We start from the raw sequence: 19,513 nt of genomic DNA, 5'->3' as shown, positions 1-19,513 counted from the left end.
AACATAGATTTGCATGATAAACAGGCTTAGAAACATGCTAGGATAGGTTACTTACCAAAATGAAGCTTGAAAGAGGTGTTCTTGGCTCAATTTCGAGTTTTAGAGAGAGAGTAGAGAGAGAAAGTTGTGAGGTGGTGGAAAAGTTCAAATGAAGTCTTCTCAACTTTATATATGGTTAGAGTTTGTGGCCCAGTGGAAATCTAGCCGATACCGACGTTAAATGGGGTTTAAAATTTTACCCGGTTAATTTGCCGTAATTACGACTTAGTCGTAAATATATATATTTTTTTTTATAAATAACGAGGGTATTTTTATGCGTTTCTAATGGGTTTGGACACTCATAATGTCAAGATAAAAAGTCCCAAATTAATTAATTTAAACCAAAAGTTAACGGAATAATTGGAATACAAACGGTTTTATTAACGGGAACGGGTTATAGCGACGGAATAAATTACGAGTTGTCACATTACCCCCACCCCCCCCCCCCCCCCCCGTTAGAGAAAATTTCGTCCCGAAATTTAAAAATTAAGATACAAATCATGGATTTTGAAAGAGATGCGGATATTTCTATTTCATCGAGTCTTCGCGCTCCCAAGTGAACTCGGGTCCCCGCTTGGCATTCCAGCGAACCTTCACTATCGGGATGCGACTTTGTTTCGTACACTTGATCTCTCGATCCATGATTTTGATCGGTTCTTCCACAAAGTTCAGGTTTTCGTTGATCTCGATTTCGTCAAGAGGGATCACAAGGGTTTCATCGGATAGACACTTTTTAAGATTTGAGATGTGAAAGATAGGATGGATGTTGCTAAGCTCTTGGGGTAATCGGAGTTTATAGGCTACAGGACCGATCCTAGCGAGGATCTCGAAAGGTCCTATGTACCTCGGGTTAAGTTTTCCGCGCTTTCCAAAGCGTATCATGCCCTTCCAGGGCGAGACCTTCAACAGGACACGATCTCCAACCTGGAATTCCAGAGGTTTCCGTCATTTATCGGCGTAGCTCTTCTGTCTGTCTCGTGAAGCTTACAATCGTTCTCGGATTTGGATGATCTTCTCGGTGGTTTCGCGGATGATTTCAGGACCAGTGAGAGCATTGTCGGGGACTCGAATCTTGGCTAGCTATGTGTCCCCTACCTCAGCCCAGCATAGAGGGGATCTGCACTTTCGACCGTAAAGAGCTTCGAACGGGGCAGCCTTGATACTGGTATGGTAACTATTATTATACGAGAACTAGATCAAGGGTAGATGGGTGTCTCACGACTTTCCGAAATCGATGACACATGCTCGCAGCATGTCTTCTAGGGTCTGGATAGTTTTCTCACTCTGTCCATCAGTCTGAGGATGATAAGTTGTACTTATATCCAACTTAGTTCCAAGAGCTTTCTGAAGGGACTGCCAGAACCTTGAGGTAAACCTTCTATCTCGGTCGGAGATAATGGACACAGGCACACCGTGCAGTCGGACTATCTCATGGATGTAGGTTCGTGTAAGTCTTTCCATCTTGAATGATTCTTTAATCGGAAGGAAGTGAGCAGATTTTGTCAAACGATCGACAATTACCCAAATGGTATCGTACCCACTCGGAGATTTGGGTAACTTGGTGATGAAATCCATGGTAATCATCTCCCATTTCCACTCAGGTATCTCGGGCTGCTGGAGTAGACCCAAGGGCTTCTGATATCTAACTTTCACCTTGGCGCAAGTCAGACACTTGCCCACAAAGGTCGCGATATCGGCCTTCATGTTTGGCCACCAGTATTGCTTCTTGAGATCCAGGTACATCTTGTCTGAACCCGGGTGTATAGAGTATTTGGTCTTATGAGCTTTGTTCATGACAACATCTCTGAAACCTCCGAACTTTGGGGTCCAAATTCGATCCATGAAACAATAGACTCCGTCACCTCTAATCTCAAGCTTCTTATCCATTCCCTTCAAGGCTTCATTCGACACGTTCTCTGGTTTGAGGGCTTCTAACTGGGCTTCTCAGATCTGTCTTGTTAAGTGGGAATGGATGGTCATCGTCAGAGTCTTCACTTTGCCGCTTGAACTCTCCTTTCGGCTATGGGCATCTGCTACCACATTGGCCTTGCCGGGATGGTAACGGATTTCACACTCGTACTCACTGAGCAGTTCTACCCATCGCCGTTGCCTCATGTTTAAGTCTTTCTGATTGAAGATGTGCTGCAGGCTCTTATGATCAGTGAAGATCGTGCACTTGGTTCCATAGAGATAATGTCTCCAAATCTTCAGTGCAAAGACTATTGCTCCTAACTCCAAGTTGTGAGTGGTATAGTTGACTTCGTGTGCCTTCAGCTGTCTCGAGGCATAAGCGATAACTTTTCCTCTCTGCATAAGCACACAGCCTAAGCCCTGATTAGACGCATCACAATAAACAATGAAATCCTCTGTTCCTTCGGGCAGGGACAGAATAGGTGCGCTGCACAAGGCTCGCTTCAACGTTTGAAATGTTGTGTCTTGTTTCTCACTCCAACAAAAGGGTACACCTTTCTGCGTCATAGTGGTTAAGGGTTTGGCGATTCTGGAAAAATTCTGGATGAATCTACGATAATAGCCGGGGAGACCCAAGAATTGACGGATTTATGTGGGTGTCTTCGGTGCCGACCAATTCTCTATTGCTTTTATCTTGGAAGGGTCCATGTGTATACCATCCTTGCTTACCACGTGACCAAGGAAAGTTACCTTCCGAATCCAGAATTCACACTTGGAGAATTTCGCGTATAGCTTCTCCGTTCTAAGTGTTTCCAACACTAATATCAAGTGTTGTTTGTGATCTTCCTCACTTCTGGAGTAGACAAGTATGTCATCAATGAACACGATGACGAACTTGTCCAGAAAAGGACGACACACCCGGTTCATCAGGTCCATGAACACAGCCGGTTCATTGGTTAGACCGAAGGGCATCACTACGAACTCGTAGTGACCATATCGAGTCCTGAATGCTGTCTTGGAAACATCATTCTCATGAACTCGTAGCTGATGGTACCCTGACCTAAGGTCTATCTTTGAAAAGTAGCTGGCTCCCTGAAGTTGATCGAAGAGGTCGTCTATTCGAGGAAGAGGATATCGGTTTTTGACGGTCAACTTATTCAACTCAAGGTAGTCAATGCACATCCGGAAGGATCCATCTTTCTTCTTTACAAACAATATCGGGGCTCCCCAGGGTGAGGAACTCGGTCTGCTGAACCCTTTTTCGAGCAACTCGTTAAGCTGACTGGATAAATCCTGCATTTCTGCTGGAGCTAAGCGATATGGAGATTTGGCTACGGGGGTAGCTCCAGGAATTAGGTCAATTCGAAACTCAACTTGACGTTCGGGAGGAATTCCTGGAAGTTCTTCGGGAAAGACATCAGGAAAGTTGCAGACTTCGGGGATGCTCTCGAGGTCTTTAACTTCCTGTTTCTCATTGATTACATGAGCTAAGAATGCTTAACACTCCTTTCGCAGAAGCTTCTGAGCTTTGATGCATGAAATGATGTGAAGATTGGAACTAAGTTTGTCGTCGTAGATCATGAGAGTCTGGCCAAAGGGGAGATTAAGACGGATGGCTTTTTCATAACAAAGGATATCAGCATGATTGGGACTCAGCCAATCCATGCCAATGATAACATCAAAGCTTTTTATGGAGACTGGCATAAGATCGATGGGAAAAGAATGGTCGTTCAAGGTAAGGGTACAATCTATGAATATATCGTTGGTGTTTTCTTTCTCACTGTTAGCCATCTCGACTGTAATGTTTCGGTTAATGGTTGTGGATTATGTTTAAGAAGGCGTTTGAATGAATGGCTAACAAAACTACGTTCAGCGCTAGAATCGAAAAGGATACTAGCATAAGAGTTGTCGAGAAGGAACGTACCCGAGACAACGGTGGGGTCGGCGACTGCCTCCTCTCATCCCGAAGCTAGGACTCTCCCAGTGTTACCAGTTGTTGCCGCCTTGGGGAAGTTCCTCTTAAAATGCCTGACTTCACCACATCTGTAGTAGGCCTGACCGACACCCACTCCATAAGTTTGAGTTGTTGATTGGGTTGGAGTTTTGCAGAGTCGAATCGTATGCCCCTTTTTACCACAGTTGGAGCATGACAGATCACGGCAGGGGCCGGGGTTATGGTGGAAGTTACACTTATCACATTGGGGAAGGGTACCAGCATACCTACTGGTAGGAGTTTGAGTTGTGGATCCAACAGCAGAAACAGCAGCAGGGGTAGTAGCAGCGTGGACTGCCACCGTTTGCTGCTTCTTCGAGGACTCCTGTGAAGACTTACTCTTGTTATTTTTACAAAATTTTCTTTTCTCGCCACTCCTCTTTGTCGGCTTAGGAGTGGTGTCTGCTTCCTCACAATCATCACTATGGTCAATTAGGGTTTGCGCTAAGCATTTGGCGTTGCCGTAGGTGTCTGGCTTTGCAGCTAAAACGTTACCCTTGGTTGGCTGGGTCAGCCCCCAAATGAACCTTTCAATCTTTCTATTTACTGGGGTAACCATCCCCGGGCAAAGAAGTGCCAAGTCATCAAATCTTGAAGTGTAGGTGACGATATCAGAACCCTTCATCTTTAGGTTCCAGAGTTTGTGCTCTAGCTTCTGCATTTCGCCCCGAGGCCAGTACTCTGCAAGCAGAAGTTCTTTCATGGCCTCCCAACCCATATCATTGGCTATAGGTAGGGTTAGGGATTTGACTCGGCCGTTCCACCAAGTCAGGGCTTTATCGGTGAAGGTGCAGGCGGTGAACTTCACCTTATCAGATTCGGAACAGGCACAGATTTCGAAAATAGATTCAATTTTCTTAAACCATCGGGTTAGGAAAATGACACCTCCAGTTCCATCGAAAGATGTGGGTTTCGTGTTCATAAAGTCCTTGTAGGAACACTCCTTCTGGTGTCCCTGACTACCTTCCTAGTTTTGAGGTTGAGTTCCACCTCCTGGCCCGCTTGAACCACCGGGGTTCATTTGTGATATGGTAGCAGCCACAGCAGCAGCAACAGCTGCTTGAAACATGGCGGGATCAAATAGAGGGGGAGGTGGTGGTGGAGGAGGATTGTTGTTCTTTAAGCTGGGTCTCTTCCTCGGAGGCATCTTGATCTAAAATAGCCAGGAAGGAGAGGATCATAAGTCCTCTGAATTGAATCAAGAGATATGGAACAAGAGATATCTCATTATGACATATATAGAATTCTATTAAGCGATAAAACAGGAAAGAGCTATCAAAGCAGGTAATCTATTGCTAGGGAAAGAGTGAGTAGCAATACTCGGAATGAATCTCTACACGTAATCGGCTTTGGCTAAAATACTCCCATAGTATTTTATGTTTCGTTGTGACGATGACTCATTGTTTGGATATTGGGTAAGTTTTAGGCATGCTGCACACCACAGTCACTCCCAAGCAGATGTTGGCCGTGTCTTGAATGAATATAGCTGATCAGGCTATATTGACCATAGACACGACTACATAACTGCCCAGGTTTAACCGCAGCGTAACAACACCCGATTACTTATGTTTTGTTCTACTCGAGGTTACGGATTTCGGCGGTTAGGTATACTTGTATTCTTTTGAAAAATACTTATATTTTAAAGTATACTTTTAGTTCAGAGCACTTCGGCCCCTTAGTGTTTATAGTCTTATACCATGTAAGGTTTGGTATACTTAGTTCACTATAAACAAGGGCTCTGATACCAATCTGTCACACCCCGAAACCGAAGGCGGAAACGTTCCGAGGCGGAGGTGACGTCATGTTAAGTATCACAACCAATGTACATAGTAAGCGTAGTAAACACAGCCATTACATTACATAAAAGTTTTTACATTTGTTGAAAGAAAAGTTATACATGTTTATATATATATACATCCCAAAATGAACAAAAGTTAAGACGTGACTTCTAAACGCTTTTTCTTCTCTAAAAGATCACGAGGTACCTGTCTAATGCGGACCTGAGAATACAAGCAGTTTGAAAATCAGCATAAAGCTGGTGAGTTCATAAGCGGTTTATTTTCTGGAAATGAACGTGTTTCCTTTAGTTTTCTGAAAACATTTGTTATCCAAGAAAATCCCATATTTTCTTATAAGAAAAGTCTAGTTATCCAATGTTACACAGTTTGGTTATGTATAGTTAAGTTGTCCCAGGAAAAACCCTTATTTTCCTAAATGTTGGTTATCTATCCGGAATGAAGTGTACAAGTATCTACCATACTTGCAGTGTTAAGAGAAGTATTCTGAAAACCTGGTTATCCTTGTATGGTGCATTAGTTTTAACGCGTATATAAAACTAAAAACTAGGAAGTAAACTAGTTACTTGGTTCATTATTACTAACAAGTAAATCTCTGTTATCCAAATTGCGAGTTCCATAACCATACGATAGACTAGATATGGCAATAAGAAGTCCAATATCACTATATGACTTTTGTCACCCTTGGACCTTTCGGTCCGACTGTAGCTAGCAGCCAGGTGCGGGGTAGTTAATCATGTATAGATCTATACACTCAAGTCACGTTCACCCTCCAGGAGATTCTAGTTACAGGGGCGGTCCTCCACTCGCGTATCTCTGTGGAGTGTTACCGAGGACGAAATCAAAAGTACTAAGTTAATGCTTTTAACAGTAACAACATGGAAAAATCATTTGTGAAATATAAGATATGACATTTTATAACAAGTTTCACAAACAATTTGAAAACTAACTCTGCAAGTTGAACGGTTGGTTAATACGGTTTCTAGTTTTAAAAGCATACGAAATATGAAACATTTCCAATGAAATAATAAGTTTGAGTACAAGATATCCTTGTACTTTTGCTTGTATTCCCCCTGAAAACATTGAAAACACGGAAAAAGGTGTAGGGGTATGAACTCATCGGATGAGAAATGTGTCGGTTGGATGCTAAGTGTCAGTTCGGGGCTTGAGTACACGCGAGGTTCCTATGTATAAGAAGAGATACATAATTGTATCTAATTAGACTTTGAACTACCAAATAAGTAAGACAATACACTCCGAGACGCGAAAACACTCTATTTCAAGTGTTAGGAGTGACCCGGGTAGCATCTAAGGATATGTAGGGCCTAGATAAGGAGTTTACTCTTCAAGAGTAAGCCCTTAGGGATGTTTATGGTCCAAAGACCATATACCCATGAGTTTACGGCCGTAAACTCATGGATGGTGTGGTTTTTGGATGCTTAAAGATCTAACAATGCACAAAGGAAGGTTCTAGGGTTGATTCCATGGCCTAGGAAGTGATTGGGACTTGAATTGACCTAGGAAAAGGAGTTTACGGTTCTTGAATGGCACTTGGGGAGTTTACTACCGCAAACACATTAGTTTACGGTATTAAACTCATGTTTGTCCATGAATCTTATGCTTTGGTGGTTGTAGGTTAAGCATACAAGGTTCTAGACCCAAATCTAAGTCATATAAGGTGTTAAGGGCACTTAAATATCCCATTGAAGGTGTTTACGGTTTTGGGAGACCTTCCCAAATCGTAAACTCAAGTGTGACACATTTTTATATGTTTTGGTGCATCTCATGAAGGAATATAAGGTTCTAGGCACTCATGGAAGCTTTTGGAGGTGTTTAAGGGGCATTTTAACACTCTAAAAGGTGTTTATGGTCTTTGAAGATGTGTTTACAGTCCAATAATGTTCTTGGGTCGTAAACTCATGTTTACTACCCAAATCATATGATTTTGGTGTTCAAATCTCGTGCATGCAAGTCCTTAAGCCATATCTAAGCACTAGAAGAGACTTGGAAGGGTTTTGGGGCTTCAAAACCCCTTTTAGATAGTTTACGGTTTTGGGAGATGTTCCCAAACCGTAAACACAAGTTTTTGATGGTTTAGGGTGGTTTGAACATAGATTTGCATGATAAACAAGCTTAGAAACATGCTAGGATAGGTTACTTACCAAAATGAAGCTTGAAAGAGGTGTTCTTGGCTCAATTTCGAGTTTTAGAGAGAGAGAGAGAGTAGAGAGAGAAAGTTGTGAGGTGGTGGAAAAGTTCAAATGAAGTCTTCTCAACTTTATATATGGTTAGAGTTTGTGGCCCAATGGAAATCTAGCCGATACCGACGTTAAACGGGGTTTAAAATTTTACCCGGTTAATTTGCCGTAATTACGACTTAGTCGTAAATATTTTTTTTATAAATAACGAGGGTATTTTTACGCGTTTCTAATGGGTTTGGACACTCATAATGTCAAGATAAAATGTCCCAAATTAATTAATTTAAACCGAAAGTTAACGGAATAATTGGAATACAAACGGTTTTATTAACGGGAACGGATTATAGCGATGGAATAAATTACGAGTTGTGACAGTGGGTTAAAGTTAGATTTGAATAATTGTGTTTATTCGTCCGAAATGGTGAGGAATATTATTTCCTTTCATAGTTTGTACAAACAAGGGTTTACCTTTTCTTTTGATAATGAAATTGGTAGTATTAATGCTTTCTTTAATAATGTTCTTTATTTTAAAGCATTACCTTGTGATGGTGTGTATGAAACTGTGTCGGTTGTAGATAACCTAGGAAATAATGTGATGTGTATTGATCTTCTACTAGCTTGGATAAAGCATCATTGTGGCATTGTCGTCTTGGACATGGAAAGGATCGGGGGTGAGAACGACCGATTTGTGTAGGATAGCCGGGGATTGTTGACCCGATGCGGTCGGGTATGGGTTCTGATGTTTGGTGGAGTCAGACAGACGCTTATAGAGGACGCTCATAAGTCTCACTTCTTCATTCACCCGGGAGCCACCAAGATGTACCGGGATTTGAGTTTGAGTTACTGGTGGCCGTGCATGAAGCGAGAAATTGCTTTGTACGTCGATAGGTGCTTGACCTGTAGGATGGCCATGGCCGAGCATCAGAGGCCGCATGACAAGCTGCAGCCTCTAGAGATTCTCCTGTGGAAATGGGAACTGATCACGATGGACTTCATTACCAAGTTGTCGAGGACGGTGAAGGTATTTTATGCTATATGGTTCATCGTGGATCAATTGACCAAGAGTTCCCATTTCCTAGCCATACGGGAGAGTTCATTAGCCGATAAGCTGGCCGACGTGCATGTCCGCGAGATCGTTGATCACCATGGAGTTCCGGTCTCTATTGTTTCCGACCATGATGTTAGATTCACCTCCCGCTTCTAGCAAAAGTTCCACGAGGACTTGGGCACACGACTACATTTTAGCACAGCTTATCATCTGCAGACCGACGATCAGAGTGAGCGAACTATACAGACCCTCAAGGACAGGTTGAGGGCGTGCGTCATCGACTTCGGTGGGAGCTGGGATTCCCACCTACCCCTTGCAGAGTTCGCCTACAAAAAGAGATATCATTCCAATATTGGTTCCCCACCTTTTGAGTTGTTGTACGGGCGAAGATGTCGCACCCCGGTCTGGTGGGGTGAGGTTGGCCACAGAGTGAATGGGGCGGACAGAGGTAGTTTTGCAAACTACTGAGAAGATTTAGCAGATTAGACAGCGTTTGCAGACCGCATAGAGTAGACAAAAGAGCTATGCCGACCGGCGCCGATCAGAATTAGATTTTCAGGTCGGTGACATGGTACTCCTAAAGGTATCACCTTGGAAGGGTGTGATCCGCTTTAGGAAGAGAGGGAAATTGGGCCCTCGATACATTGGGTAGTTCAGGGTTATTTCCAAGGTTAGCAAGGTGACATATAGACTAGAACTACCGCAGGAGCTTATTCACATCCACAACACTTTCCATGTGTCCCAGTTGCGGAAGTACGTATTAGATGATACAGTAATAGTGTCCTTGGAGGACATATAAGTCGACGAGCGCCTGAATTATATAGAGAGACCAGTGGTCGTACTAGAGAGGACGGTGAAGGTTCTACGGAACAAGGAAGTGCCTTTGGTAAAGGTACAATGGGAGCACCGAAGAGGGTCATAGTGGACTTGGGAGCCGGAGGCTGAGATATGGGAGCACTATCCGGAGTTGTTCACCACAGCGGACTTCGAGGACGAAGTCTAGTTCAAGTGGGGGAGAATTATAACACCCCGACTCTCAAGTATTAATTTTACAGCTTTATTTTCATATTAAAAAGTCTACTCGACGAGTTGGATGCCCTGACTCGACGAGTAGGAACCTTTTTGGCCACGTGTTTAAGTGACCAACTCGCTGATTCGGAGGCATGACTCGACGAGTTGGAGCTGGAGGATGAAACCCTAATTTCCCGTGTTTTAGCACCCTATTTAAAGAGTCATTAGCCCCCTTAGCCTCCCTTACAGCCCCCTTTGAGTCCAGAAACCCTAAAACGCGTTTTCTCTCCATATTTGTGTGTTTTAAGCTTGGAAGGTGGATCTTGGTGAAAGGAGCTTGAAGATCAAGAAGCGTAAGGCAAGGAACGGTTGTGGATCTGAGTTCTACTCCAGTTTAGCATCACTTGAAGGTAAAAAGTCGTTACCTTGACTTTCCTCCTTCTAGATCTCTTCATGGTTAAGATTAGGGCTTTTCTAGCATGTATGATAGCCATTTCCGGGTATGTGCTAGGGTTTAAAGTTGCAACTTCAAATCTGAACTTATCTTGGCCTCTATAACTATAAAGTTTCCAGCTTTAGCAAGTATGAGCTATTCCCTTTGAGTTAAACCCCTTTTAAGCTTGGATTTGGTACTCTAAGCCTTCAGAGCCTTGCATGCACGTAAAGTTGCATGATAAGCATGCCTTAGGAAGCTAGATCTACCATTTGGAGCCTTGGAATGGCTCGAAATCATCTAGACAATAGGTGGACTGTATGAACTCGACGAGTCGGATAAGGAACCCGACGAGTTGGGAAGGGTTTTCCCGTTGTTTGGTTTCAGCATGGACTCGACGAGTCAGTTAGGGTTTTCCCCGACTTTTGGACACACATAGACTCGACGAGTTGGTCGGAAACTCGGCGAGCCAGTAAGGGTTTTATGACCTTCTGAACTCTTAAGGAACTTGGCGAGTTGCTAGCTGCACTCGACGAGTTGAGTCAACATGGACTGTTAACTTTGACCGTTGACTTTGACATGGACCAAGGTTTGACCAGTTGACTTCTGGGGGCATTTTAGTAAATTGGAAATTTATGGAAATGGTCCTATGGTAAATACAGGTTGTGGAGTCCGTGGTGGTGATTTGAGAGTCTGAGCTTACCATTTCAGTTCGACAGTTGTGAGGTGAGTTCTCCTCACTATATCAACTAGGTCTAAGGCACCAATACCAGCCCCTATCAGATTTGTATCTGGGTTTATTGCATGATTTGCTCATTGATTTACATCCTGGTAGTTAGGATGGTGACATGCTTAGTGACCTGGTTAGGTCGGTATCCTGGTATATAGGATGATGCTATGTTAGTGACCGGTTAAGTCTGTATCCTGGTAATAGGATGTTGCTATGATTAGTGATCCATTAGATCGGTACGACTGTTACATATGCTAGCGTATGATATTTATGTGCACATGTTTGTTGATTGGGGGTTGGGTTGAGGCGGTCCTGCTTTGTGCTGAAGGCCAACATACCTAGTGCGTTCCGGATAAACGGAAGGCCCTACAAAGGGGTTCAGTTAGGCCGAAGGCCCAGCAAGCGGTTCGAATAGGCTGTAGACCCTACGAGGCGGTCCAAACGTGCCGAAGGAGCGGAGAGCGGTCCAAATAGGCTAAAGGCTTGCGAGGCGGTCGAGTAAAGCTGAAGGCTCATAATGCATGTTGTTTGCTTATATGTTTATATGATATGATTATATATGTATGGCGTTGGTATTTTAGGGGTAACTCACTAAGCCGTCGAGCTTACATTTATCGATTATTGTTTCAGTTACTTCGGATGATCGCGGAAAGGCGAATCATGATCGTACGGCTCCTCGTATTTCATCTGTTTATGATTTGATTATGGGATGCTCTGACATTATACTATTTTGGAAACATGTTTTGGAATAATCTTGGTTTTGAAAATGTTTTAAAAAGTTTTAATTTGGCATGATTTTTATTGATGTTACATCAGTAAATTGAGATTCTCTACATTAAAACCGAGATTCCATTTATGACAGAATTGGATTTGGATATGAGAAAAGACTTGCGAGAGAAGAAAATAGATTTTAATTACAAAAATTGATTATGTGAAAATCCACTTCAAATTGGAAAACAAAATCTCACCGATGGGGAAAGACCAGAATTCGAATGAGGAAGGCGGATGGTGTTGCTGATGGCTACGTTTGATCGTGGTGCTATAGACAAAATCAACGATCTGGTGGATTGATGGTTTTCTGGACGTGTGAAGAAATTGAAGACAGAAAAGAGGTATCTACCATTTGGAGGAAACTATCATTAAAGTGTTCTCACGAGTCCTCACCGGAACCAAACTATATATATATATATATATATATATATATATATATATATATATATATATATATATATATATATATATATATATGGGGAATATGTGGTTGTTATGTACCTAATATTAGGTATAGAACCATCAAAAAACTACATAATTTAAAAAAAAAATTCAATCAAATATCTCTACCATTTTTCTTGTACCGTCTGTTAGAGCTTATGTTAGACTTTGTATATATTTTTTATAGAGTTTTATAAGTTTAATTTTGCACAACAAACCATGTATAAGAATATTTTATCAACTACATGTAGTTCAATATATTGAAATTTATTATAGAAAGTTATAGTGAAAGATTGAAATTGTTTATTAATAACGTGATAAACCTCATCCCATAATCCATCAAAAAAATAACAATGCAAGTATACATAAGGTAGGTGTCGGAGGAAGTTATGAAGCTTCTATTAGAAGTTTAATAAAAAACATATTCGTAATAAATAGACGTTGGTGATGAATTCCAAAATAAAAAATAATATGAATTCAAAAGTAATAGAAAAAAACTAAGAGTGAAAGAAAATTGTGCTTTTTAATAAAAATAAAGTCAATTTAAATGGTTCTATACCTAGTATTTCATACATTATATATATATATATATATATATATATATATATATATATATATATATATATATATATATATAATTTCACAGAAATATCATTTTTATGGTTGCAAAACATGTAAAACAATTAAAGAAGGTTTATAAATTTCTTAAAAAATGCCTTGATAATAAACCTTTTGTCGGAAAAAAAGAATCTTAATTCCTCATCAAATCTAACACTCTTTATGACTTTATATATGATCTAGGAGCCCAACTCCATAAACAGTATCTCAATGCAGTGCATCTAGTATTAGAAAAATCATTGAAAAAAGCTAAATATTTGGCATTTGTATACAGTAAAAATAGTAAACGATAAATAATAATAATAATAATAATAATAATAATAAACCAATTGTTTTCAGTGATTGATATCAAGGTTGTTAAGATCGGGATTTTATATATAATCATTTTTCCTTTTGTAAAATCGTGATCGTAAAATCCAATCGGATCGTAAGATCCTATCAAAATTATTTTAAAATCTAAAAAATACATTTTTATCAATTGGTTTAAGTTAATAATAAACATACAAATAAATATTCAACCCATCATTTAACGATTCAAAAGGGATATTCTACATAAATAAAAAAAATCTTATAATTTTTTATTAAACTAGTAACAATCCTACGATCTTACGTTCGAACCTACCCTCGATCCTACAATCAAATGCTACCGCGATCTTACAAAAAACAATTAAAGTAAGATCTCGATCGACTCATCTATCTAGGTGAGATTCTAGCATGACATCATTTTAATAAGATAACGACATTTGATTGATATATTGAAAAACTAAAAAGATGCCTTGTATATCATTTTGGTTTGATCTAGTTTAGAATTTTAAAGTTTCATCTATAATATAATATTATTTCGAATAAGAATTAAATCAAACTTAGACTTTTAACTGAAATGTCCGTTGTATATCAATTTGGTTCGATTTAGTTTAGAATTTAAAAGAAAAGGGTTTCATCTATTATAGAATAATATTAGTTTGAATAAGAATTAAATCCAAATTAGACTTTCATAGGTAAAAATGTAGATGGGGTGAGAGAGGCTCGAACTCTCGACCTCAGGATAACTCTTATTGCTATGAGACCTACGCGCTAGCCAACTGCGCCACCACCCCTCTGTGTTGACATTTTACATATATTTTCTTGTATAAACTCTATAACCATAAAAATTAAATTTTATTAAACTCAAGTTTCCAAAATATTTGCTCATTTTTGGGTGATGATCTCATGATCAGTTGAATCATCGCCATAGTTTGGTCCATAATTTTACTGAACATGGTTCTATCTTTTTAAAAATAAATGAACGCCAAAAATTCTATAATATCGTCATAAGAATTGAGTAAAACAACTTTGTAGTTTTTTGGTTTTGCCGTAACAATTATTCAATGCGAATAAAAAGATGATTTAAATTTGATTTGAATAAGGTGTGCTTTATCAATTTAGACTTCTAAGGGTCGACAAAGTCCAAGCATTTTTGGAGCGGGCTAAGGCGGTACCCACGACTACACCGTTCCGAGGCCGGGGACGCATCAACCGATTGGTTAAACCATGTGAAACATTTATCAATTTCCTTGTTACGGTTCAACGACTATTTTTAAATTAATTTTTTAATTCAAATGTATAAAAGAACAATCAATCATTCTAAAAACTAGCAACTCACTCTAATTCCTTTCCAGTAATCTCCCATTCCATTCCAACATTTTCCAATCTCATTCAACTTTTTCAAAAATAATGAATCCACCCATCAGAAAGTATGTTATGGGAAAAAAATCCTTATTATTCATCTTCATCGACGATGAACCAACTCATCTTTACATTTTTCTATTCATTTTCTCAAATTGGACAAGTGCTTTATCAGAATAATACAAGTTACATCATGGTTAGGCGTTTGAGAACTGTGGTCCATAGAGACCATGAAGAGGCAAAAATGTTGTTGATCCAATATTACTTGAAAACTCCGTAGAAGGTTTTAGATAAGCAAAGATTTGTTTATGTGTATTGTTGGTGATACGAAGATGAATTGTCATGTATTTCAAAAAACAAGAGATCCAAGGTTTCAGAAAAGTTGTAGTACATTACAAGAATACACTTTAGCAATATGTCAACTAGCCTTCGAGAACATACCAGATGCTTAGATGCGTATTTGAATATGTCAGAAATAACTTCACGTAAAAGTCTTCAAAACTTCTTATATGGTGTTGTGCAACTTTATAGAGCTATTTGTGCCAACCAACATCTATCGACATTCAACTTTTGTAATGTACACACGAAGCTACACATGGATTTCCTAGAATCCTTAGTAGCATTAACTACACACATTGGAACTGGATGATTTGTTTAACAGAATTGCGAGGCAGGTACGTGAGAGGTGATCACGAGTATCCTACAATGATATTTGAATCGGTAACGTTACAAGATTTATGGTTTTGACATGCATTATATGGTGTGGACGGTTCAAACAATGACCTGAATGTCCTCTACTAATCACCGCTATTGAATGTGAAATATCTTGGTAAAGTATTCAAATGTTCTTTTATTTTAAAAGAGGCGAAGAATACAAGCATGACTACTATCTTGCGAATGATATATACCCAACATAGGCTACTTTTGTGAAATCATTTACACGTCCAATAACTAGAAAAGAATGTTCAAGGCGGTATAAGAAGCAACACGAAAGGACGTTGAATGAGCTTTTGACATCATAAAATCCCACTCGAGCATAATATAACATCCGACACGGTTAATGACTACAGACATAACAAGATATATAACGTATGATTGCATTATACTACACAATATGATACAACAAGATGAGGGGGATGTTATATTTCCCATCTCGTACTGATCCCCCTATCAAGGAAGAAGTGAATACATATATGATCCATGAGTTATGTGATGTAGAATCCTACCACCATCTTCGCTCAGCTCTTTGTGATTACATTGAACACAGCTCTTTGTGATTACATTGAACACCTACTTACAAACTCTGGATAACTAGTTTTTTTTTTCTAATTTGTTTTTAAATTTAAGTTGTCATTTTATCGTTTCATATAGTATTTTATTTTTTTAATGAAATGTTATGTTTGATTTTGTTTACAATTTTTTTAGTTTTAAATTAATAAATGTTTAATTTAAAAAAATTAATAAATTAATTAATTAAGAAGGTTGGGAAAAATGAAAAAGATGTATTTTCATATGTTGTGGGATGTGAGAGATGAAAGTGAGAAGACAGAGAAAAATTGATGTGATAGTAACATATGCTAATCTATTCACCAATAAAACAAAAATTCAAGAAATAAAAAGAGAGAAAAAGAGATTGGTTAATCCTCTAGAAACTATGGCACCATCCATCTAAAACTGATAGTTTTTTAATTATTTCTTTTGTGACATGCCAAAATATCATCAAGATATGTTTAAAGAACGTTAAACACGACCCACGAAAGCTAATTTGAGCATTTTCTTCATCATTATTTGAATGGGTCAACATTTAATCTTAGTAGTTGGAACCAAGTTTTGTTGCTATTAATGGCAAGGATATGAAATACACTGCTATTAACGCTAAAAAATAGATTACACTAATATTACAACAAAAACTAAAATATATTGCCTATATAAGTTAAAAGAATAAAATTCATTGCCACTTAAGTTTCATGTGGTGACACTTACTCAAAATTACTTTTATAGTATGGAATACAAATAAAAGCCAAAAAGAAAAACAAGTTCGAGTTATTGACATATCCGCCACTTGTGATGAGATGATAATATTTTTACAAACTCATTTTCCCCTGTTACAAATCAAAAGACAAGTTAACATGAACACCATTGCGATGACCAAATTAATTGAAAAGACATCGAGAAAGAAAATAAATATAAATACAAGTTAATATGAAGATGAAAACAAGATTTTAAACCTAGTTCGATCTTATATGTTTATTGGTCTATGTTTAAATTTATCCAAAACACAAGTTTCTGTTAAGATACCATAGCTTATAGGACCATATTAATACATTAAAACTTAAAACGTGAAGAAATAATATGCATTTTTAATTCTTTAATAAAAGCGATTATGATTATAATTTTTTAATTATTTAGGCTCATTGGTGTGACAACATATTATTACACCCAAAAGTTGTCATCTCGTCATCCTAATCATATATGATGTTATAACATTAAGTGTAAAATTGGGCAACACCAAATAACATGTTATAACATCTGTTATTTTCTATTTCTTTTTTTTTTCTATTTCTTTAATTTCTATTTTTCCAAATGTTTTCTTTCTTATATTATTTTTGTCATAATATTTATAAAAAAACATATAAATTAACAACACATGTAATTTAGTTAAATCCTAAGTTAAAAATAACATTAACTAAAAATGACATTACAAAAAAACATTGAACGGAAAAAAATCGATAGTCATAAATTTAAAAAAACATAATAACGATACACTAGTCCTTGCCCGAATATTTCTTCTCGATATTTTCCTTCATCTTTCGGAGCACTTGCACTTTTCTCGGTGCCATATTTTCTTCACTTGTCTGAAGAATTGCCAAATCCTTCTTCATTCGATCCTCCTCTGCTTGTTGGCAAAGGATGTTGGTGATTTTAGTATCACCATGTCATTTTAAATAATTGGAATTAACATGTGAGCTAAGCGGCTTCATAATTTGTACTTTAATATATGTACAGGGTTGTGCGGAGTGCACATATGTATAAGATCGAATTAAAAGCCAGTTCGACAACAAGTCGGGGGTCCGGGGGCAACGCCCCTGGGTCCAGGGTTTCCAAAGAGGCAGAGCTAACGAACGAAATTCATATGGGACCATAGTGGGAAATTCACATTCTTGAGGGTGATTATGGTAAAACTAGCAAAATTCATTAGTTTTGGAAACCCTAAATCCTCATTAAAATTCGGATTTCCCTCACTTGCTTCCAAAGCAACCCATGACGGCAACCCTAAGAGAAACCCTAATCTCGTTTATTATATAAATGACTCTTCTCTTTGAGAAGATACGCACGAAAACTATTAGATCTTGTTTTCTTCAAACGAACACAAAATCCTACGCTGAATTTCTAGCAATTTTGCTTAGGTTTTCTGTGCCTAGATTCGTAACTGTCCTCTTGGATTATCCTATGCTGAATTTCTTGCAACCCAGGCATAGGGTAGAAATATCAGTTCGGAAAGTGTTTACACGATCCATGTAACATCCCGATTTCCAGGTATGAGATCTATTATTCAAAAGTCAAGTCTCCCTTGTAACTCAGTAAGTTGATGGCCTCAACTAGACGTGTTGAAAGGCTTTGGGTCGCGCATCTTTTTGGACCAACTCGACAAGCTGGAGTGGAAAACTCGACGAGTTGGCGAATGATTATGAAACCCTAAATTTTAGGGTTTGCACCCTATATAATCTCCTTAATTCCTTGAGGCTGATCTTTTATCAGCCTCCAAACCCTATTATCGGCCTTGTGAACCCTAATCATCATTCAATATCTGATTGTGAGCTAGTGTGGCATTTTAGAGCAAAAGAAGGAGAAGATTAAGAGAAGGAATCAAGGATCTAGCAAGCAAAGCTCTTTATCTTCAGTCTGGCACTCTTTTGGATCATTTTAAGTGTTCAATATCCAATTTTTATCTATCTACATAGCTAGATCTTGAGTTTTGTCCCTTTTTCTCCTTATTCTTGGATGTTGCAATGGATGGAATTCATAAAGTTTGCAACTTTATGAATTTCCAGGTCAAAGTGACCTTATAGTGGGTTAGATGTGGTCTTTATCCAAGCTTTGATGCTATGCATGGAGTTTAGGTCATATGTCCCCTTTTTGACCCATTTTGGTTTCAAGACATGCATGACTATAAAGCACCAAACTTTGGGACATTTTTGAGGCTAGAATCTCTTCTGGAAAAGTTGGGTTCTAGATCTCAAGGATTTTGTGCTTAATGGTTAAGCATTTGAGTGTTCAAGCCTTGTGGAAGGGTTTTTGAGCATTTGGAGTAGCCCCAAAGGATAAAGTTGGACACTTTATCCTTTTAGACACATTTGGAGTTCAGATATGAGCCTTAGATTCCTTGGAATCGAAGAATCATCTGAATGTGTTAAGCTGGGGAAAACTCGACGAGGGAGTTGGCTAGGGTTTTCCCTGACTTGCTGAGTACTATAGAACTCAACGATTTCAAGAGGTTCACTCAACGAGTTGGGTCAACATGTACTGCTGACTTGGACTTTGACCATGGTTAACCAAGTTGGACTTTTGAGGGCATTTTGGGTATTTTGGGATTTTAATGGGTTTGGTGATGATGGTTGTAGGAATTGATTCAGAAGCTAAGATTCGGAGTTAGACCTTATCAGTTCCGCACTACTTGTGAGGTGAGTTATCCTCACTGTACTTGCGAATTGAAGGCATCAATGCTGACCCATTGGATTGATATCATGTTATGCATGCTTTTGTATTGTTGTGATTTGTTAAATCGACATCCTAGTAGATAGGATGTTGCTATGCTTAGTGATCTATAGATCTGTGTGACTGGACATAGATTGTTATTT

General features: G+C 38.8%; 1 non-coding gene across 1 annotated transcript; it reads right to left on the bottom strand.

Moving 5' to 3' along the window:
* Positions 1-14,000: 14,000 nt before the first annotated feature.
* On the bottom strand, positions 14,001-14,086 carry TRNAM-CAU (transfer RNA methionine (anticodon CAU)). The gene is given in 2 exon segments: positions 14,001-14,036; positions 14,049-14,086. It is a non-coding gene; the product is annotated as a tRNA-Met (tRNA).
* Positions 14,087-19,513: the final 5,427 nt, after the last annotated feature.

The sequence above is a fragment of the Lactuca sativa genome, chromosome 2, assembly GCF_002870075.4.
Source record: "Lactuca sativa cultivar Salinas chromosome 2, Lsat_Salinas_v11, whole genome shotgun sequence".
Lineage (NCBI taxonomy): Eukaryota > Viridiplantae > Streptophyta > Magnoliopsida > Asterales > Asteraceae > Lactuca > Lactuca sativa.
Note: the sequence above shows the minus strand (reverse complement) of the source record. Positions and strands in the feature narration are given on the sequence as shown.